Source organism: Meriones unguiculatus, chromosome 5 (assembly GCF_030254825.1).
Source record: "Meriones unguiculatus strain TT.TT164.6M chromosome 5, Bangor_MerUng_6.1, whole genome shotgun sequence".
Lineage (NCBI taxonomy): Eukaryota > Metazoa > Chordata > Mammalia > Rodentia > Muridae > Meriones > Meriones unguiculatus.
In genome coordinates, this window is record NC_083353.1 from 116,315,210 (window position 1) to 116,337,713 (window position 22,504).

Consider the following 22,504-nt stretch of genomic DNA (forward strand, 5'->3'; position numbering starts at 1 on the left):
CTTGGGACTTGTTAGACCCCACAGATTTACCTCATTTTCTATGACGTGAAATGGTTGAAGGGATGTGGTCCCTGCCTCTTTCTCCTCTCCTCACTACTGCTGGCCTTCTTTGCTGACATCTTATTTCCAATGTAGTATGGACATATCTTTGTAGATAGATGTCCCCTAGAAAGATGTAAGAACAAAACAGTAAACAGTAAACTTCTACTAGGGTAATGCTTAAGATGAAAGGGGAAACTTGGAGATTCATTTGGAGTTAGCTTCAAAGCAAAGATGGCCAGAGCCTCCTCAGTTCCAGTACACACATCTTTCAATCTTGGTACCCAGCTCTCCCAGGAGCAAAATCCAAGCAGTTACATTCCCCTCTATGAGGACAAAAAGGTAGAAAAAGAATCAATAATCAGCAAACACCGGGGATAGGAAATTTCTCTACCTTTTAATTCTCCAAAACTCCAGTCTCTTCTGTTCCATTCATTGCTCTAGGAAAGGATGGTTTTTTTTATTCGTTTGTTTGTTTATTTTTTTTTCATCTTTCTAGGTATGTTCTTTTGCTTTGTTTTCACTCTCTCAGTATCATTAGTATGAGGCACTCTTCTCCCCTCTCTGTTCACTTAACTCCAGCTCCTGTGTCTATATTCTCCAAGTGTCTTCTCAAGTAGTCTACCCAATCCGTTTAATTGCAGCAGTCTCCCCAGACTGTAAGAAAGCCTTCGCCCTTGTTTTGCCTTGCTTCCCTCCCTGTCAGCTGCTTTCCCAAGTCATCACTGTACCCGATTCCATTTCACTGCCCACAATCAGTGCAGCTGGGATGTCGAAGGAGCCCCTGAAAAGGGGAATGCTAATCAGACCTTGTTAGAGAGCCTCAGCGAACCACACTGATGGGGAGGCGGGATTGGGGGTGGGGGTGTCTGTTCTCACCACAGCACAGGACAAGGATGCTTGAGCTTCTGAAATTCCCCCACCAGGTTGTCTCCAGTCACCCGACAAGGCTGGGGACGGAGCTGCACGTGGTATAGCCCCTATACGGTCCCTCCCCTCTTTAACTGAGTAGTTTGAGACTTTTTCCAAAGCATGCAGAAGGGGGAAACACACATAGACACAAAGGCACACTGGTCCAGTCAGTCACTGTCTGGGTAGAAAGTACTTCTGGGTAAAAAAAAGGTGGGTGTGGGAAGGCAGTTATGGGGGATACGTGTGGCAGTGGAGCCCCTTACATTTAAGTAATGCCGGGAGTGGCACCCCAAAAGGATTAATCACTCTTTTTCTGGGACCCATATTTCATGTAAGATTTCTCTTGTTCTGTTTGTTTCTTTGTTCATGTGTTTAGTTTTGGTTTTTTGAGAAAGGGCCTCATGTAGCCCAGGCTAGCTTCAACCTCACTATGTAGCTGAGGATGACCTTGAACTCCTTATCTCATGCACCCGCTTACTCTGTGCTGGGATTACAGGTGTGCAGCAACAAACCCAGCCTCGTAGATGGCTTCCTGTATTTATCTTTATTCTGCACCAGGGAGAGGAGGAAGACAAGAGACAAGGCCACTACTCAGTGCTCAGCATTCAGCTGTGGCCTAAAATCAAAGACCTTTGACTGGATCTCTTGGAAGACATTCCCCAACCCTAGCTGGGGAACATAGCTAAGGAGGCAGTCAGGCCAGGAGAAAGCTCATGAAGACATAAGGAAGAAAAATGAGGGGCCGACAAGGTGGCTCAGCAATTAAAATCATCCTGTGTCTGGGATCACAGGAGGACACACTTCTTTCTCAAAATGACCAGGATACATTGGTTCTCACCGGTCCTTGGCACCCAGGGATTCATCTCAAGACAACCTTTGTCCTCTGTCTTGTCATGGCATGTTAGATGACAATCGTAAGCGGGACTGACTTCATTTTGGCCACTGTCTTTATAAATCCTCAAGGAGTTATCTTTAAGAGAGAGATCTTGTTCAATCATGATATTACTCAAGGTCCGGTGGCATAGCTCCATAACAGAGCACTTGTCCAGCTGTGTGACACCCTGGGCTACGTCCTCAACACTGCAAAAGAGATCAATTAAAGTAATGATGAAAATAAAGGACAGTCCAGTATCCAGGCAAGACCTCCCCGTTCTTAGGTTACTCTTCTACAAAACCCTGAGCCAGGCCCCTTACTGGTTGTGGGGCATGCAAGAAACAAGCAATTCACGTGAGCCCCTCTCTGTCTCTATCTGACATGGCAAGTGGCGGGGGGAAGGGGCGAGGCAGGGGGAGAGGAGATGGGAGTTTTCTAATGATCTTCTTTAGTTAATAGGCACAAGTTGTTAGCTTGATCTGAGAAGGCCTCTTTCCCCGTGTGCCAATTCCACCCCCTCCTTTTTGTAATGGGTTTCGTTCCCACAGCTAATGTACTGCGTAATGAGGCCGGAGGGAAGCAGAATGCTCTGGGGTAACGATACGGAGCCTCCTGGGCCCTGACAAAGGACAGAGTGAGCCTGGCTGGATGGTCTCAATGACAGGGTCCAGGCTCCTTTCAGCCCTGCTGAGTCCAAGCCTCCTGCCAGGGCTTATGCTAACAGTGTCACAGTTGAGTCCTGGTGTAAAACCCTAAGGGGTCTGGAGCAAGGCAAGCCCTTGCCAAGCCAAGTTCATTTCTTTTCCTAAGCTCTGATCCAACCTTTCTCCATCTTCTTCTTGGTCCTCCGGCTGTTGGGTTCAGAGACCTTTTGCCTTTAGGATGGGGTACACTTCCCTACTGTCAAAAAGTACCCCTGACCATTCTACCAACATAAGAACACATGAATGCAAAAGCACCCACGTTGGATGGGCAAATACCCAGTAGTCAGGGTAGTCAGAGTAAGGAGATCGGTTCTTCTCCGTCACCTCTGAGTGTTCCCTCCTGCATATCTGTGGCACTTAGCTCAGTGGAATGCCAACACTATGTGTGCAGGCTTCCTCCCAATGGTTGCCCTGTTCCTCACCCCCACCTCATCACCATTGTGAACACTGAGCTGAAATTATTTCATCAGCAATGAAATAGATCGCTGCTGAGGCAGGAGATTTGAGAGTTTGAGGCATCATAGTGAAACTCTGTCTCAAAACAAATAAGCAAGCTAAAGGCTAAAAGAATTAACAGTTGAAAACCTTCAGCAAGAGGTAGTTCACATTGACGGAGAGGCGGCTGGTGTGAAGGTCCCTAACATAACGGGTATAATGATCATTTGTTCGTTTATTTATTGTTTATCTGCAGTTCTATGGATGGAATCTGGGTCCTCCACAGTTTACAAACTGTGACTTAGTCTTCTTAGCACTTCATGGCAGTGCTTTCTAAATACAGACGTTGGAACTTTCAGATGAGGAGCCTGGGTTTCTTGGGGTAAGGTAACAAGGTGACACAGTTAGTGCATGTTAGAAAGAACTCCCCCTACCAGGGCTTTTTATTTTGCCCCACAGGTCTACAAGAATCCACCAGTGTTCGAAAAAAGAGTGATAATGGCAGTGTCAAAGGATGGGACAATAACAAAAGGCTTGCTTGCTGTTTTCAGAAACCTGTAACCTGAGGTAACTGAAAGTTTGAACAAGCTAAAATATCAAATAAATAAAATGGTTGGCCTTTTATTGGGCAGACAGTAAACTCGTAATAAACACTTGTTTGGTCTTCTTTTATCTCAACTGAGTTACACACTTATTTCCCATGGGAATTCGATCAATTGGATGTTATCCCTGTCTTCATGGGTCCAGTAGTTGTCTAGGCAGATAATACTGCTGAAAAATACAAATGTCCTTAAGGGCAACTAAAAAGAAATCTGATGATCCCAGATAAGTGAGAAAAGAAGAGTGGGGAGAGAAGGGCATTCCCCTACTCCTTCTGAGGATGATAATGGGTTCCAACTTGGGCATCTGGCAATAACAGCCAGAGACTGTCCAAAGCCACATGGCTCTGTGAGGGTCTCATTTCTTATGTTCTCAAACAAGTCACTGATTGTCTTAGGGAACTTGCCTTGTGTCTGATACCCCAGCTTGCTTCCTCACAATTGGCCTTACCCTGAGAGATGGCCTTTGGGCTGCTGGCAAATTTTCTACTGAGAACCTCCTCTCACTGACTCTTTATTTCTCTGCATCTGGGAAGAAACAGAACATGGTTCTCTAGCTACAGTGGCTACTGCAGACCCAGCACTACCTTGTTTCACCTCTGAGGACCTCATTACTCGCATTTCCCTCTGCTTAATGGTATTCACATGACCACCCCCTCCCCATTCAGGTCTCCACTCATGTGTGTTCTCCATGGGAAGACAGTCCACTTATCTGAAACAGCCACCTCCAATCCTGCTATTCCCTGGTTTATTATAGTTTTTAGGTCTTATTACCACCTGACAATGTGGTATCTGTTTCCTTGTCTGTTTATTGCCTCCAGCAGAATGCTGCCTCCATGGAAAGAAAGAACATATGTATTGAGCTCTACAGTTAATAAGTGGCTGGATGTCATCGGCCAGCTGTGTGTGTTCCATGGCTAATAGATGAATAAATGAAAGAAGGAAAGAAAGAAAGAAAGAAAGAAAGAAAGAAAGAAAGAAAGAAAGAAAGAAAGAAAGAATTACTACCTGGAGTTCTCATTCCTCACCTCAATAGCTATTGAAAACCAAAGCAGACCAAAGAGTGGATGTCCAAATGACCTTCTCCTTTTGCATCCTTCACGCCATGTGCTGTTTCTTGACATGCTGACCAACCCTTCTGCTTTATTTATGAGCATAACAATTCACATTTTTACCATGATTCACTGGAACAGTATGACTTGGACAATCAAGTGCCTGTAACAGAGGGCACCTAGCATATGGCAATTGCTTGCCTGTTATTTGTTCGCCCGCTGTCATAACAGTCTAAGCCCCATTCACCAAGTTCCCCACAGTCATTGCGGCAGAGAGATGAGTCATCGCCAGTGCTCGATGCGCAGTGCCAAGTTTTGAGCTAGGGGTTTCATATGCATTGTCTTACTTCCTCTTAAAAGTCCCAAGAGGTGGACATTCTCATGTGCTGCAAGGTCACAGTTAGTAATTTGGATCATAATGTTGACTTGAGTCCGTTTGACTACAGACTCCACCTTTTGGCCCTAAAACCATATTGCCGCATTGGTAGAGACACACCTTTCCACCTGCCGCTGGGTCAGCCCTGGTTTATTAAACAAACCTGAAAAAAAAATTTTAAATTTAAAAAAGGGAGGGGGTAACGAGCTTGAGAGAACTTTCAGGTGTTTTGCATTTCTGCATTCTACAACTCTCCAAGTTGAGAGAGCCTTCCCACCTTGACCCTACCACTTACCAGGACCTCTTTAAAGGGCCTCAATGCTGCCCCACCTCCTCCTTCACCCTTTCCGTGTCCCTCTGAGTAGGACATAGTCCCTCTTTCCCTTTTCTGCCAAGCACCACCCAAAGGCCACACACCTCTGATATGCACCCCCTCATCAGAAACCAGAGACGCTCCTTGCAGTTGGCCTCATCCTGTTCTTGGTTTCGCCCGGAGCTGCTGCCAAGACTTCCCACCTTGCAGGTCTGGCAAAGATAACTCCTTTATGTCAGGCCTTGCTTATCAGAAATGAAGAGAGACCGTTTCCATTGATAACCCCACGTCAATCAAGCCCAGGCAGCCTCTCCATCGATCATCTGAGTTAAGGACTCAACCAATCTCCTGCCTCCAAAGCCTCCATTGGCAGCCGTGAGCAATGGTATTGCCACTTGGTTAGGAGAGAAGTTGCTGGAATGCTGAGCTGTGAGCAGTAGTGACACTATGGAGTCTCATGGGTTGGAAGAACAGAGAAAGGGTTATAGTTCACTTAAACTGTTTGTGTGCGGAACGCCAGGATTGGCCAGCTGCTTCTCTTTCCACTGATGCTTTTAACAGCTGAGGAATTTTAACCTTTCATGGAAACCTCGGCCTGGTGCCCAAATTGTCCAGCCTTTTCTCCCCATTGCCATCGTCATTTTCATAGAAAAGTGTAAATCCTGCTTTGTGAAAAGGGAGAGTTTCCCAAGGGACATTGTTTTTCCACAGGTCTTGACAGTTTTGCTCAACCTTGGGTTTAGAGCAAGAGATAGAGTATACAGCTGTCTGTTTTCTCCTCCTCCAGGTCCAAGGTCATGGTGACTTTCCCACAATTCCTTGTGAAGAGAACGAAGCACAGAGGAGGCCCTCTACCTCTTCATGGTGCCCTCATTCCTGAAGTGCCAGCAGTGTTCTCTCTCTCTCTCTCCCTCTCTCTCTCTCTTTCTCTCTCTCTCTCTCTCTCTTTCTCTCTCACACACACACACACACCTGAAGGTCTCCAAACACACTCAACTACACTTTTATCAGGAGTGGAATCTGTCATATGCCTTTAATCCCAATACTCTGAAGACAAAGACAGGTGGAAATATACGAGTTTGGGGCCAGTATGGTCTACGTATCAATCCCATACAGTGAGACCTTGTCTCAAAAAGAAAAATTCATCAAGCTTCATCAAAGGCTTTCTTTCTGGGGAAGATAGAAGCCCGATTGTATTTTGCTGCTACTATCAACGTACTCCAATGGGTTGGGCCCCCCAAGTTGGACCACATTAGCAGAAGAACATCTACTTACTGAAATCTGGGCAGCCATTGCTTTCCCAGGAGCATCACCCCTCTGCTTCTTGCAACATACTCAAGATCCTGGGAAAACTGTTCTGACTGACCCTGTGGTGAGGTTAAGGCTTTGGCCTATCTCACCTGATCACATAGTGATTAGGCCACTAATTGTTAAACACTATAATGTAATAAAGTCACCAATTCATTTTATAGAATGTTTTTTTTTTCCTCAACGGTCTAAAGTGCAATCTATTTGTGATATTACCCTGTCAGCTTATTATACTTGAAGCCAAGGCAATCCCATCTAAAATCTTAGCCAAAATGTCTGCCCCTTGTCCTTGCCCCATCTTGGCTCTCCTCCCCTTGTTTGATTCAGTGCAGTCTACTGATACACCAGCAGCCTTCTGCCTCTGGACCACAGTGGCCTTCTGCCTCTGCACTGATGAGTCCATTCTCAATGACGAAGATTTGGAATAGCTACTGTGTGCATCTTCATTTGCTGCTGATTGTTGTGTGGCATGACCTTATAAAAGACAAAACATTCTGTGCCGATTAAAAAGACGTAAGCAGACATCTGTACATTTTAGGAATACCCTAGAAACCTAGAAGAGCCCCATTCTGGGCAGTGGGCCAACCTCAGGAACCAGGTAATGTGTAGGAGCTCACCTGCTCCTCCACCAGCTGAATTCTGGGAGATCACAGTGTAGCAAGATGTTGTTCATGCTTGCTTATCAACAGGCATCATGGCTTAATCCATCCACAGCTTCTAAACACCCAAGAGGGACACGAATTCCACACTATGGAAGCAGCTGCTGCAGCTGTCCTTCATCATCTGCCATGGAGGACCTGGCCTCACTTCAGGGAGGGTTCCCCAAAGCCAAAAATGATGACAGTTTCCAGAGAAGGGTGGGAGTGGGGGGATCAGGAGGGCCAGCTGGGGCTGGAGGGAAAGGCACAGCGAGGAAATCCAGCAGAGGCATCAAAAAGCAGGTCCCTTCATAGAAAGAAGGAGGGTAAGTGGGAAAGGAGTGGCCGCAGATGAAGGCTCAGATCATCACCCAGGATTAACTCTGGCAAACTTTAAGTTCCCAAGGACACCCACCCTCCTGATACTGTTTTGGCCACCAGAGGGCTCCTGTATTCCAAAAATATTATGGAAAAGAGACAAGTGTTTCCATATTTTCCACCATACACATAAACCTATAAAATCAGCAAGTGTTGCCTGTGTGTGGGACTCTGAGATTCAGTCTGGACTTGTATGCTGTGTCCCTGAGTGGATATAGACAGAAGCCATTGACTGCTTTGCTCTATTTCTGTTTCTTAAATGGAAAAGCTGACCCTATGTTTTTCTAATCTATAGGCAGAATCAGGCAATGGAGAGGGATAGGGAGACGGAGAAGTTCCTAACAAACAGGACATGAGAATGTAATGATAAAATCATGTTTAGTAAGAGATGACATGACTATCCATGCCCTGGTGACATTCAAGGAAAACAGAACATGGCTGTTTGATAAAAGGCACTGGTTAACGTACCACTTCGTACATTTCCAACTACACAACCTTGGCCTAAGCCCTATACCTCACAAGTTTCATTTTTCTCTTTCATAAAATGGAAGTGTTTTCAGCTCACAGGTCGGATATGAAACTCGATAATGTTGAAGGTGGTTGGGTTGGCAAATGGCCAATGCTCACAGTTCTGTCATTCACGCAAATGCGACCTACAAATGACACTAAGATGACTGCTGGTAGCAACATAAATGCCGAACTGGGCACGCTCAGTCTGAGGACAAGAGGATTAAGGATGCTGTCAGGTCTGCCTCACAACATATGCAGGGCTAACACATAGAAGAGAAATGAGTCTCCTTGGAGAGGCAGTGATCAAACTGGATGACTTGCAAGATCTCCAAAAATGCATGGGGAGATAAGTTATCTCACATCTCCGGACCTGAAGGAAATGGTGAGTGAGCCACAAAAGGGCATCTCTCACAAGGGTCCCTACATCAGACGGACTTCCGTTGTATTAATGTCACATTAATCCATCCAAGCTGTGGACGGATTAAGCCATGATGCCTTGCTCACAGAATGGAGCAAGGTGCAGATGGTGTGCCAAGCTCTCATGGAAAGCAGCTCCTGACGGGGAACTGAAGAAAGTGGGATATCTCAGAAATCAAGCATGGCTTCACGATCGGGATAAACTCTTACGCGCTCATCCTTGCCTTAGGGTCCTAGCTACAAAGTGATAATATCATCAGAGTTTGTTGAATCTACAACATGCTTGGCTCACAGTGTTATTTAGATCACAGTAAATCGCTCTTTATATTGTGGACACGGAACCAGCCAAAATCAAAGGAACTGGAGAAATCCCAGCTCCTATAGGAAGGAGGTACACTTCCGTGGAGTCCCAAGAGCAGCCTTGGGTCTGTTTGCTCTAGGGGTGTAGCTGAGAGGCTGTGTCCCTGGTTATGTAAACCGAACCAGGAGCTATCTGTCCCATATACGCGAGGCTGGATGTGAGCACAGATAGGCCAGGACAATGTGGGTGTGTTCAACATGAATCAAATGTATACAATGCTAGTCACCTTAAAAGTGAAGCTGACTGGACCAAGTTGTCCCACAGAGCCTTTCTCAGGTGCCTAGGTGCTCTTCTCTGCCTTGTCCCTGTCCTTCCTTCAACCTGTACTCACTCTTTCACTGCAAGGAATCTGCCCCACCCTCCTTGAGAAAGGTGCTAGAAACCATGCCCCCACCCACCCACCCACCGACTTTAGCACTCTACCTAACCCCAAACAAACATCCTCTCAGGCCCTGCAAGGGCCATGCAGTGAACAGGCTTCAGTTGCATCTGAGGAAAGACAAATGGAAACTCTTAGAGGCAGCTTTAAATCACCAGGTATGTGGTGGGGTGGATGGTAGCCAGCCACTCTCCAGTTTTCCTGAAGCCAGCAGAACAGATGAGGAGCAAGGAGCATCCCCAGTTTCCCCCAAATTCCTCTATGCCCAAGTGTCTTAGGGCACTGGCGATACTGATCATAAGTGGTTATGAAATAGCCTTTTTCTGGGCTTTGAATGTAAGGCCCCTCACTACCCACCTCCTACCATCATGGCTACTTCCCCATCCACCATGACGATGCTCAGAAGCCAGTCTCTGGGTACACTGCCCAAAACTTTGAACCACAGTAGTTGCATAATGCTCTGCCAGAAGAGTGGGAAATGACCGCCATATTTAAGTCATAGGGTCAGCAATTGTTCTAGGGATGTGTGGGGCTGCAGCAGACCCTGGAATGGACCAAGTCACCTTCCCCGTTTGCACGAACTTGTTGTAGTTTCCTCCCTATTCACTGTTCCTGATTCAGTCTGAAAGATCTGCAAACACAGAGGATTGCAGACAATTTTCAGGCAAGACTCCAGCAAGACCATTTCATGTCATGATCCAGAACACACAATCACATAAGCACAGGTACTTTAGGGAGCATGCACACGCATGTACTTTGAGGTTTTCTGTTCCATTCCACAGTCATCTATGCCTTTCCCAGATGTGGAAGGTGACCTGACTCTCACTGTGCAACCTCAAGTTTGAAAGGCAATGTCCTCCATTGCTGACCTTTCCCAACAATTCAAGCCGCTCTCAACTCCCTATAAATGAGGTCCAACAACTTTACCACAACAAACAATGCCATTCGGCTTCAGTTTGGCGGACCACTGAAGCTACTGACACATCTGGCCTCTCCCCACTATGGACTATTCCGGACACCATCCCTCTGACAGCTATTTTGTCTGTCCCAGCGGAACTAAACTTCATTATGTTCCCCCAGTCTCTTTTTTAAAGTAACACAAAATGACTGCCTGGCCCTGCTTGTGGCTTAGATCTGTTTTCTATGTCTGAAATTTTAGGAAAGACAGAAAGAGAGAGAGAGAGAGAGAGAGAGAGAGAGCATGCAGATAAATGTGGAGGTCAAAGGTTGATTGCTGTTGGGTATCTTCTTCCTCCATTGCCTTCCTCCATCTTATTTTTGAGGCAAGGAACTGAAACTGGAGTTTATTGATTTGGCTAGTTGGGCTGGCCAGCAAGCTCCAGGGAATCCTTCTGTCTCAGCTGCCCTAGTGCTTCAATTACAAATGCTGGCGTTTTACCAGGGTGCTGGAGATATGAACTCAGGTCCTGATACTTACAATTTACCCACTGAACCTTCTCCCCAGCCCAATAAATTAAAAAAAAAAATAATAATAATCCTTTCCTTCATGATCATGGCTCTTTCTTTCCTTCAGCCTAGACCCCTTATCTTACTTCAGTAATGCTCAGGACTCCTCACAGAATTGGGAGAGCTGAAGGAGGGAGAAAGAAAATGGCCAGTCTAGTTTGGCTTTATTTTCTTTTAGACACTTGGTCTCATTGCCAAGGTCTCTAAGCTTATGTAAGATGCAGCACAGTCCGTTTGACTCACAGGAGGTTGGAAGGGGCTAGCTGAGGTGGAGAATCAAGAAAGAGTGAGAGTAGTGGCCAGCTCAGGCTGCCAAGGCAGGGTAGGCACTAACAGGAGGAAATGAAGAAAGCAATACTGATTCCCAGGCCAGCATCAAAATCCCAGCATCAGGCAAGTGTCCTGCTGCAGTCCCAGCCTGTGGGCAGTGGACACCCAATTCCTAGCCAGCCATGGAACTTGATGAACAATTTGTTACCTTTCTCTACCTGAAAATAATAGCCAAGGGCTGTCAAAGATGGCTCAGAGGGTAAAGGTGCTGGCTGCCAAGTCTGAAGACCTAGGTTCAAGTCCCAGAACTCACAAGTGGAAAGGCAGAAAAAGTCCCACAAGCTGTTTTCTGGCTGCCACATGCAGTCAGCATCTCAAACAAACAAACAAACAAATGAATAGATAAATAAATAAATGTAACCAAACTTCAAAACAAAACAGCAACAACAAAACAAAACAAACAAAACCCAGCCCAAAGATCCCCCAGTGCTTTGCAGTTCTAAAGTATGTATTATTCCATTTAATTGAATGATGTATCTATTATTCCGTTTAATGGTGGAGGTCAGGGCTTGGGAGAAGTGTGTGTGTGTGTGTGTGTAGGAGGAACCTTAAGAGAGCAGTTGGATTAACAACGCACTCTGCGGCTAGGGAAAAAGAGACCAAGGCAGGCCAGTGACTTGCCCAAGGTCAGACCTGATTAGCAGCAGAGTACAGAGCTCTTGATGACAAATTATGATGGTCACACACAGCGACACCCAGTACCCGCATATTCCCATGGGACACAAGGCCCCAAGGGCTGCTCTCCTCCCAGACGGCAAAGCGCTGCCTGCCTTGCCTTCAGAGAGAGGCTTCCCAAGGCCGTCAGCCCTGCCCACAACACTGCCGCATGCCACGTGCACTAATGGTCTCTTCGCAGCATTGTGGCCGTTACCAAGTGCCTGAGCTATTAACTCACCAACAGCAGGTGCCAAATTGCCTCTTCTTCGGCACAAGACGTTCATTTAGAACCAAATTACACGTAAATCCTCAAGTGCCTGCTTATTTCCTTCAGCCCTTAGCCATTTTTGTGTGTGTGGCCCCCACCCCTTCACACCCAGCTGCTGAGTGTCTCTGAAGTGACGTGCTGTCTGTGCAGTTGTGCAGTGGGGAACTGGGCTACGTGGACCACAAGCCCTTGGACTTCCAGAAGGGCGCACGTAGAAATGAAAGGATGCTTCTTCGGAACGCACACCAACCTTACCCTCTTGGGTGGAAACTGAGGCCAAGAATGCAGAAGGGGCTTGCCCAAGCAAGCTGGGAAGACCAAACCAGCTTAAGCCTTTGGCTTTGCCAAAGAGGAATCTAAGCTTAGAGAGGTGGGAGGCGACCACCTATATGCGGATCCAAGCCTGGAGTCGCCATGAGAGGGGCAGGAGACAGCTCCTGGGAAGCAGGCCTTCCTCCGGTCTTATGCGCCGTGCCCCCTGAAGTCTGGGTGCCCCCTGGCCCATGAGTGCAATACTGAAGACGAGACGGGCCGGGAGCGGGAGGGGGGCGCTCGGGGCCAAGAGGGCTGGGGTTTTGACCTTGCAGAAACCAGCTTCGAGGAGCGGGCCCCATCCCAGAGTTAAAGGGGCCTCCGGTCGGGGGAGCCCCGGACAGGGTCCGAATGCCTTTCCCCATTCAGTAGGATTATCCCTTTTGAATTGTTGGGGGCAGGAAAAAAAAAAAAAGCTACAGCTAGCGAACCCTGCCTGACAACACCGAAGGAATTTTTCCCAGGGATCGGCCGAAAGCTGACTCACATTTAAAGACTTGCCCAAAGTGGTCATGCCCCTCTGAGCAAATACCACAGGCATGTAAAACCTCGCTCCCCGCGGCCTCCGGCGGCCGCCCATTGGAGCGGCTCGGCGCCTCTTGGGCCACGCTCAGCCAATCGCAGCGCCGCGGCGCCGGGTTGCTAACCCGGCTTCGGGTCCGCGGCAGGCTCGGGCCGGGGAGCTGTCACCGCTTGTTTCCTGTCCCGGGGGCGGGCGTGCAGCGGGTGGGAGGCCCTGACTGTTTGTTTAGGCAGGTAAGGCCTGAGAAAGGAAGAAAGAGATCCAAGGCGGAGCCACCTACCGGGGAGGCTGCCGTAGGGCCTGGGAGAATGCAGGCTTCAGCTGGCTGGAGTGCATTCCAGGGCTGCCGCCCCGCGCTTCCAGGGACCCCCACCCCGGCCTGGGCGACCCCTCCGCTGTCAAGTTACTTGCAAGTCTCCTCCCCCCCACCCCATTAGTCATTTCGTTACACCACCACCGCCGCCGCTGCAGAGGGCAAGCAGGGCAGGGTATCAATCCTAAGAAGCGAAAGGTTTCTGGCCTGACCACTGCCAGACCCACGAAAAAGCGTGCGGTCTTCAGTTGAGACAAGGTTGCTCTTTCTGTAGCCTAGGCTGGGCAGGAACTCACCGTTATAGCTCAGGGTGGCCTAGAACTTGGGAGGGATTTTTCTGCCCCAGCCCTCAGAATGCTGGGAGGATTACAGGCGTGAGGCGTCATACCCAACACAAGCGTAGCTCTTGTCCTAGGTTAACCTACATGTGTTTCTGAGACACAGTGCCTCAGATATCTCAGGCTGGCCTTAAACTTGCTGAGGATGACTTTGAACTTCTGAGTGTGAGATGAATGCTGACGTTTGGTTCTAGTTCCTCAGTCCCGATTTTCCACGGAGCAGCCCAGGTGCGTTTTCAATTAGCCCATGGCATCTAGCCGCTGACTGAAAACTGAGCGTCCTCTGTTCCCCTCCAGCCTTCCTTCTGTCCACATGTGCGGAACAGGTTCAAATCCCTTCTTCTCCCCCCAGCGTCTTTCTGCCTCTCATTTTGCACCACCTATTCCTCCTCCAAGTCTCTGCTGAAATGGCCGATGCACTCTGGGCCCTAACTTTCTGTAGGTCCCGTTGCTGTTCTCCCCCCCCCCCCCCCCCCCCGCCCCATGGTGCTCCAAGGTTTTCTGCTACCCGCATGTTCCAATCCGAAATTCTTCCATTAGACAGGACAGATGCTGCTTCTGGTTTGTTTCGTGTCAACCCCTCCCCCACACTCCGGTTCCTAGCACATGATAAGTATTAAGTTGAAGTTATTTTTCAGAAAAAGCCTCAGAGAAGTAAAGAATGGCTGCATCTATTTGACATGTGAGCCTGCAGAAGCTTAGAGGGGCTTCTTGGTAAAGGCTGCTAGAACCCGCTCTGCCCTCCTTTCTGTTAGAAAGTTAGATTATTGAATAACGGACCTCAAAGGAATCACAAATGAATGTCCAAAACAAACGCCTGTCTCATGTAGCTTTCTTTGTTCTTGCCATCCAAGGTCCTTTCCAGATCAATGAAAGCTCCATTCATTTATTCTTTCAGCAAATATAGTGGAGCATCTAACATGAGCCAAGTGTCCCAATGGTAAATGAGGTTCTGCAGAGAAGACCCTATGTGAGCCTAGAGAACACTCACTGTGCTAGGGCCTCCACCCTTCAAACAGGTCATCTAGCCAAATGTTGTGTTCATTTTCATGCCCAATCTGAACTAAGCTTAGCTTGGTCTTTTTCTTGGGTTAAACGATGGATTACCCATCTCTCCTCTCTCTCTCTCTCCCCCACCTCTCTCTCTCTCTCTCTCTGTGTGTGTGTGTGTGTGTGTTGTAAATCATAGCCAGTTTGGGCCAGCCTAGGATACATGAGACCCTGTTTTCAAATTAGATAGATAGATAGATAGATAGATAGATAGATAGATAAATGGATAGATAGATAAAAACAACTATGCTGTTGCTGTTCCTTTAGATTATCCATGAGGTGTGGGAGGCAACCATAGCTATTCCTAAAGAAGGGAGTGCTCAGGCAAGGAAGTTTTATACATGGCAACAGACTTTTTCTGGGTACCATTCCCTCAGCCAGGATCTAGAAAGCTAGCTGACCATCACCATCAGTACACACACACACACACACACACACACACACGTACACCACTATACCCATGTGAGTGAAGCCTGATTAGAAAGAAGGAAAGGAGTGATGGTCCTCAAAGCGTCCGGCTCCTGGCCCTGCCTGAATGCTTCCTGCAGTGGAGGACTGGCTGCCCTGGTTTCCTCCTTCTCTTGGTCAGCTGGTGCTCTGGGACATGGGCTGTTCACATGAGCTATACAATAGGGAACAAAACGAGCTCTGCTGTCTGGACCCAGAAGCTTATAGTCCAAGCTAGGCTTGGTATTACGTACCTACTATCTCAGCACTTAGGGGGCTGGGGCAGGGGGACTCAGTTCAAACCCAGGTGAGGCAACAAAGCAAGACCCTCTCTTGATAATGTGAAAGAAAGCTTACAGTCCAGTGTGGGAAAGACTGGTATAACCATCTACCAACTATAATCGCAAACTGAATCAAGTCCTAAAGAGTGACCATGGCAGTGTATAAGAGAACCCCAGGGGCAGGAGGGGTCTTGCACAGTTAAGGAGCTGAAGGCCAGCCTGTCTGTAGAGACAAGATGGAGAGGGGAGGCCAAGGAGCCCCAAAGTCCTGCACTAAACAGGCTCCATTATGATTCTAAAAGTAATGGTGACTACTGGAAGTTCCTGAGATGAGGGTCACAGGGTCCAGGTGTGGGTACAAAGGTGTGGCTCAGGGATACACTGCTTCCTTAAAATGCATGATGCTCTGGTTCCAGCACCACACACACACACACCATGTATGTACACATGGTATGACTTGATTTGACTTGATTTTGAAATCACTACCTTTGTCATGAGGCATGAGCGAAGTGGGGTGAGAGACAGAGCAGAGATGAGCAGACAGGGTAGGAGGGGCCACCTGACGCGGTCATGAATCATGGTGATGATAGCAGAGACTGCATCCATACCAAAGGTCCTTCAAAGCCATTTTCTCATACTCCATCTCCATTTCCCTCCGACACAATGCGTCTGTCAGATCAGAAAGCCCCAGCTCTTTCTCCTACAGTGGTTCTCAGCCTCCTAATGCTGCGACCCTTTGATTCAGTTTCTTATGTTATGGTTAACGGTAATTTTTCTACTGTTCTGATTCGGACTGTAAATGTCTGATATGCACAATGTCTGATATGCGACCCCTAAAAGTTTCTCCACCCGCAGGTTGGGAACCGCTGTTGTACAAGCACTGAAGGGGACTGGTCAGTGTTTGCTATGCTTGTTTCTGTCTGCTCTGGGGTACGGAGTACCCACGGATCCATGGGCCTGGAAGGCTGACCAGGGCAGTAATCTACCAGCCATCGAATGTTGTTACCTGCCCGGGATGCCTGGTAGAGGGTGTCTTGGCCTTTGTCTTAGACTAACTGCCCAGGAAGAGAGAACTCCTGGCCTCTTGGGTGCTCCTTGCAATTACACCAGGGGGGTTGCCAGCTGCAGTCTGGGCTCTGGGCAAAGCCGGTAGAGAGGGTGTGGCGAGTCGGCATTATCTGTTTCACAGGTTCTTCACCTGTAACCCCATTTCACTGAAGTCTTGCCAGGCTCTGCTCGTAGGCTGTGGGCCAATCTTACTTCCTCCTGCTTATTGTTCCGGATGAGCCCTAGACATGCCTCCTAGTCTGTTTCACTTTCAATTTCCAGGGAAACACACACACACACACACACACACACACACACACACACACAGGACCTTGGCCTTCTGCTTCTGTGGTCTCTAGTAGTCATTGGGTTCAAGAAAACCTATAGGGTGCATTTTTTTTCCCCTCCAGGAACTGAATATGGCGTCATCCCCCTCTAGACCGTCTATGAGGTGTGTAAGGAAAAGCAGGGCAGTGTCTCCCCATTTTCTTTGGACAAAAGCACCTGTTGGAAGCTCTGAGCTCCAGACAGCTGCCGGCCACTCATCAATACTGCGTGCAGCCAGTGCAGCCAAGCGTGGCCAGAAGGAGAGGGCAGGGCACCAGAGGGCTGTATCTCTGAGCTATCTACCAGGTCATAAAGCAATTAGCAGAAGGGCTTGGCCCTTCCCACAGTTTCCATTCATGCTTGCTTTCTTCTATTCATTCACCAGGCCAAGGAGTTGGAGGAGTTGCACAAGGTCAGGGATCAGGGATCATATCGTATTCCCTTGTGTATTCTTGCTGCCTTGCCCTGTGCCTGGCCCCAGACTCGCCAATGAATGGACTCATTCACCCGAGCACTCATTCAACAGGTGCTGGGCCAAGCCCTAGAGGGTGCAAAGAGAGTGGGCACCACGACTCTTACTTAGCCTTCCGGGAACTTAGAGACTAGCTGGGCAGACTCAGTGGCTCAGCGGTGATTTCCTGAACTTGAAACTAGCCCGAGGCTGCACTAGGCGCAGCCGAGAAGAGGATGAACAAGCCCCCAAGCCAAACACGTCACCTGGATCCATTCTTCCAAAGGAAGTGGCCAGTCCCCCAACGGAAGTTTTCTCCATTTTGGCCTTTGACTTTGCATAACCTAGCCCAGGGTAGGTCTCTATTCATGAGGCTGTAGTGGTTAGTGTAGGGAGTTCTCAGTGCTCACAGGACTCCTGGGAGAGGGAGACCGCTTGGCTGAAGAGGTGGGCACTGATTTTCAAGACTGAAATGGGAGCCCCCCCCCCATCAAGCCTCCAGAGGCAAATGTGGTTTGCATTCTGAGGCCAGGTCTAGTGCTTCTCCTTCACCTGCAGAGTTACCAACAAGCCTCCACAAAACTAACTCTTTTCATTCATCCACCATCCCGGTGTCCATTGAGCTCTGCATTTCAGGTGAGAAGAGCAGAGCGTGAACAGCTCAGAGAAGGCAATTCTCCATTGGCAAGCATAGGATGGCAACCCAGCCGTGCAGTTCTAGGCTTACGTGCAGCGCTTGAAGCTCACATCTTCTCCCTTTATACCTCACTCAGCCCTTGTGCCCAAGCAAAGCCTGCCTTCTGTTTCCTGGCTTTCAAAGAAATCTGGGACCGTCTGTCTTCTTGCTCCAAGCCTTGACCTCTAGGCACATCCCACCCCACTGGGCTGCCACTCAGAGATGGTTCCCTGATGTCCCCCCTCCTGTTTCCTGGGCCCACAGCCTCAGGTCAGTGGTCAGCGGTCAGGTCCTCTGGGCCGGTCCTCTCTACACTCCCTCCTTTCTAGTCTTTCAGCCTTGCCAGGCTCCCGCTGTTTTCTCCTCTCCAGGCCCCTCACACCGCTTCCTTCCCCCTTTCATCCCTGCCCCCACTGGCTCCCACATCCTGCCCTGGGGCCCTCTGCCTGGCCCCAAGAAGTCTGTCTCTGCATTGTTCTCCACTTCCAACATTAGCATTCTCAAAACCCACATTTGCATTTTCATGGCTCCTGTCCCAGCTAGACAGGGGTACACTTTGATGCATATATATTTGGAGAGGAGGCTTTCTCCTGCATAGCGGCTAATTTTCCACTTCCATTCAAGTGTATTCTTTGGTTCTGGCCTGATTTACTCAGGGCCAAAAACAGGCTTTAGCCAGCACCTTTAGGCTATGCTGAGGCCTATAAGATAACAGAGAGACATCTCGCCTCCTGGGAACTCAGGGAAACAGGCGTCTCACTTCCCACGCCTCCCCCGTCCTGCTCAGAACTTCAAAGCTTCCTGCGAGCTCCATCTGCAGCCTATGCTCTTCCCTCCCAGGCCCAAGGGCCTTGGCCTCTGATATTCCCCAGCACAACTGCAAAGACTGGTGATCAAGGTCCCTAGCCTAGCTGATGGATCCTAGCTCAAGTCTGGATCCTAGGATCTGTTACCTGAAAGCGAGGAGGATGGAACAGAAGCACACCAGGGAGCCTAGTGCTCTGTATCTCCCTGCTTATCACCCCCCTCCCCAAGTCACAGGGGTTTCCACTCGCTTTAGAGGCTGGAGGGAAAGTATCCAGGGGCCCAAAAAGCATTCTCATCTCGGGCCTAGGCTTTGAGGCTCTAAGTGTTTATGTGCCTCTGGGCTGCTGAGGTTCAGCCAGAACCCGAGCCGTCAAGTGCCAGGCAACAAAAAAAAAAAAAAAAAAAAAAAAAAAAAAAAAAGAATGGCCTGCCAGGTCTCCAGGGGTTTCAGGGCAATTTTTACAGAGGTTTAGGGAATTGTGGTTTGCATGGCACAGTTCCTAGGGTTTCATCCCGACTTCAGAGTGGTTTACGATCCTAGTCCATTGAGAAACTCTCAACATTCATTTCCACCTACAGCTGAGTTCTTTCACTCAATGGCCCCAAAGAGAATGTTATCCAGATGGCAAGGAGAAGATCTGGATGCATTCTGGCTGGCATGGGGAAACAGAGGCAGGGAGTTGGAAACTTCTGAGTTCTGCCTCCAGCTCTGCTCAGGCTGGCAAAGCTATTGCAAAGGAGACAAAGGAAGATCTTGACTCCCCTGCCCTGGTCAGCATGCAATGGCTTGCTTGCGAATCTTCTATTCTTGGCAGTATGTGGGAGACTGGGGCTGATGCAAAAATGGATAGAAATTGGTCTGCAAAGTATATATAAGAAAGTTATGTTCTGGGGTAGAATAAATATAAAATACTTATCATTGCTTGCTTGTTTAGGGTTTCCACCCCCACTTGGGGAGCATTTATTACCTTTTTCTTTGAAAACAAGTTCATATCTTTGCATTTCACAGATTAGTAAGAGGCTCGAGTTAAAGGATAAAGGATCCAAGTGTTACTGGAAATGTGGGGAAGTCCTGGTTGAGTGAGTGGCTGCATATTACCAGGGACCTCAGGGTCCCCTCTTGGAGTTCTTGATCTTATTAATAAAAGAATTTAATAGCTAGATATGGTGTGCCAACACACTTTTAATCCTAGTACTCAGGAAGCAGAGGCAGGTGGATCTCTGTGAGTTCTAGGCTATCCTAGTCTACATAGCAAGTTCCAGGCCAGCTACACAGTGGCAGCATGTCTCAAAAGAAGACAAACAACAATGACAAAAAAAAAAATTTAACAAATTCAAAAAGAAGCTTGAGGACAATTTAATTCAAATTCAAAAGAAACAACCCAAAGTAAGCAAGCTGTAAATCTCAGCAGCATCCTGGAAGAGGCAAATAGAGATGAGAACAAGAAAAAAATGGTGTTGTTTGAGTTATGTGTGGATGGCAGATACGGGATGGCAGCCACGTGGAGGATAAGCAGCCTCACGGCAAAGAGGGCAGCTATAGAGAAGGAGTAAAGCCCAAAGTGTTAAGGGAACCTGAGCTCAGAAAAGAAACGGAAGGGAAGCATTTTTTGAGTAATTCAGAAAAGCAGGTTGACTTACGAAGCTTTTTGCCTGTGGCTCCACAAGAGACCACTCTAGTGAGAATCCTTCCTTCCGGGAAGGAAAGGCATGCCATCTCATTAAAGGGTTAATTGTCCCTCCTATCTCTTTAGCACAGCTTTAGCCTTCTCTTTAGCCTTCTGGCCAGGTGAGTGACCTGCCCAGCTGGATTAACTTTTTCATGGTTTGGGCTGTTGGATCTCCTCCCAGGGCAGAGGCATGGGCCTCTGCAAAACCCTGATCAAGAGCATTGCCATACAAAGTCACACAACGAAGAGGCTGCGGCTTTTCCCCGCTCCACATTACAAGGCTAGGGCAGACTCTGACACCTGGGGACATGAGAAAACAAAGTGATCTGAGAATGCATGGGAGGGCTCACTTTAGCCTTGAGACTCAGGTGCTCCCTGAAGATCTGTCCTACTGAGAACTGTTCGGGCTGAAGCAGCATCGAAGGGCTGAAGAAATCACGTTCACTGTCCCCTAGGGGAGAGTAGAGAAGAGTTTGGGTACCAGAATGTAAAAGATTCTGGAGACATACAAGATCTGGAGCGAGCACAGAGGGAAGTGGTTTGGAAACAGGTTTGGAAACAGTCCATCTGGTCACCGCTGGAGCCTTAGGGCTGGGCTGGGCCTAAAGCTCAGCCAATAGAGGGTTGGCTTAGCATGCGCGATGCTCCGATTCAGTCTCCAGGACTGCACAAAAACAAATGTGAAGGTTCATTCCTGTAATGCCAACACTGAGGAGGTGGGGGCGGGGGAAGGGGTGTTGAGAGTTCAAAGTCACCCTCAGTTACATACTGAATCGGAGACCAGCCTGAGCTATCGGAGTCTTTGTGTCAAAAAAGAAAAGAAGAAGCCCAGGCCGAGCTGCATGGTGCAGTGGTGAGCACCTGCGGTACTGGGGAGGGAGAGGTAGAAGGACCCCAAGTCCCACCCCGGCCTAGACCACAAGGGCTTTGCTCAGCCTGCTTTCTTTCAGAACCCAGAACCAGACCACCAGCCTGGATGGCAACACCTGCAACGGGCTGGGCCCTTTCCCATCAACCTCTAATTAAGAAAATGCCCTACAGTTGTGTCTTCCGGAGGCATTTTCTCAGCGGAGGTGCCCTCCTTTCAGGTGACTCTAGCTTGTGCCAAGCTGACACGAAACTAGCCAGTGCAATGGGACAGGTCAGAAGAGGCACAACTTAGGACATCAAGTAGGATTAGCCCCAGTGGCCTATAATGCCAAACTGTCCTCTCCTAACAAAGGTTTTCTTGCTTTGGTCAGACTCTCATCCCTGTCTGTTTAGCAATGATCCCCACGCCCTTTCCACCCACATACCCAGGACATCTTACCCGGTTCCATATTCACCAGCCCCCAGGTGGTGCCTGGTCCCCTCCCCTCACCCCAACAAGAATGCTATGGTTTGGCTTGCTGAGAATCTCCCTGACCCTCTGAGCAAACCCTCCCCCACCCCCTCAGCCTGCTCCTAGGTTATACATTCCCACATGCCCACCTGGCATTTGGACCTGAATGCAATCCCCCTTTCTCGCTGCAGAACTCCATTTCAGTGGTTCCTCTGCTTACTTCTATGGCCCAGAAGGCAACATGCTTCCCTCTTCATGCTTTAAGGAAGGTCAGCGGGCAATTCTTGCTTTTCGAACAGCTCTCTTCCTGTGACATGCCTACCCGAAGCAGTCAGGTTTCCTGCTGTCATTCAGCCAGTCCCTGAGCTTGTTTGTAAGATGATGACAAGTGATTCTATTTGACTACCATGAATATCAGAGTGTCTGGAGGGAGGCTCGGAAGGCAGAAGTCTTCTGTCACAATTGTTACTGGTGTTTTCCATTTTCCCCCAAGTTCGGGAACTTCTCGAGATCCTGGGCTTAATAATGGTATCAATCATTTACTGAATCATCCACTCATAACGTAGTCACACCATTTCCTGGCTACTGAGAAAATAGAGTGGGAGAGGGCTTTCTTCTGCTGTCTTTGCTGACCTTTGTCTGACCTTTGCGTCCTGCTGGGCGTTTTATCACTGTTAACAATTCCCTATTGAGAGTCAAGAGCAGGGATCCTGAGAGCTCTAAATATCTGCCCAGCGCTTTTCTCTCCTGCTTCACCGTTTTTTCCTGCAGACTCTCAACCTACTACTTCCTCAGACCACAAGTAAGGACCCCCACTCAAGAGACAGACTCAGTGAGGTGACTGGCTCCAGGGCCAGGTCTGGGCTGAGACGGTGGGGACTGAAGACAAGTGGTTACCAAGTGGATTCTCTTAGACAGTGTAGA

At 48.5% G+C, this 22,504-nt stretch overlaps 1 long non-coding RNA gene across 1 annotated transcript; it reads right to left on the reverse strand.

Moving 5' to 3' along the window:
* Positions 1-1,659: 1,659 nt before the first annotated feature.
* LOC132654101 (uncharacterized) lies at positions 1,660-21,839 on the reverse strand. Its single transcript, XR_009591785.1, has 3 exons — positions 21,730-21,839; positions 20,610-20,710; positions 1,660-2,031 (listed from the first exon to the last, which is right to left on the reverse strand). It is a non-coding gene; the product is annotated as an uncharacterized LOC132654101 (long non-coding RNA).
* Between the last annotated feature and the right edge of the window lie 665 nt (positions 21,840-22,504).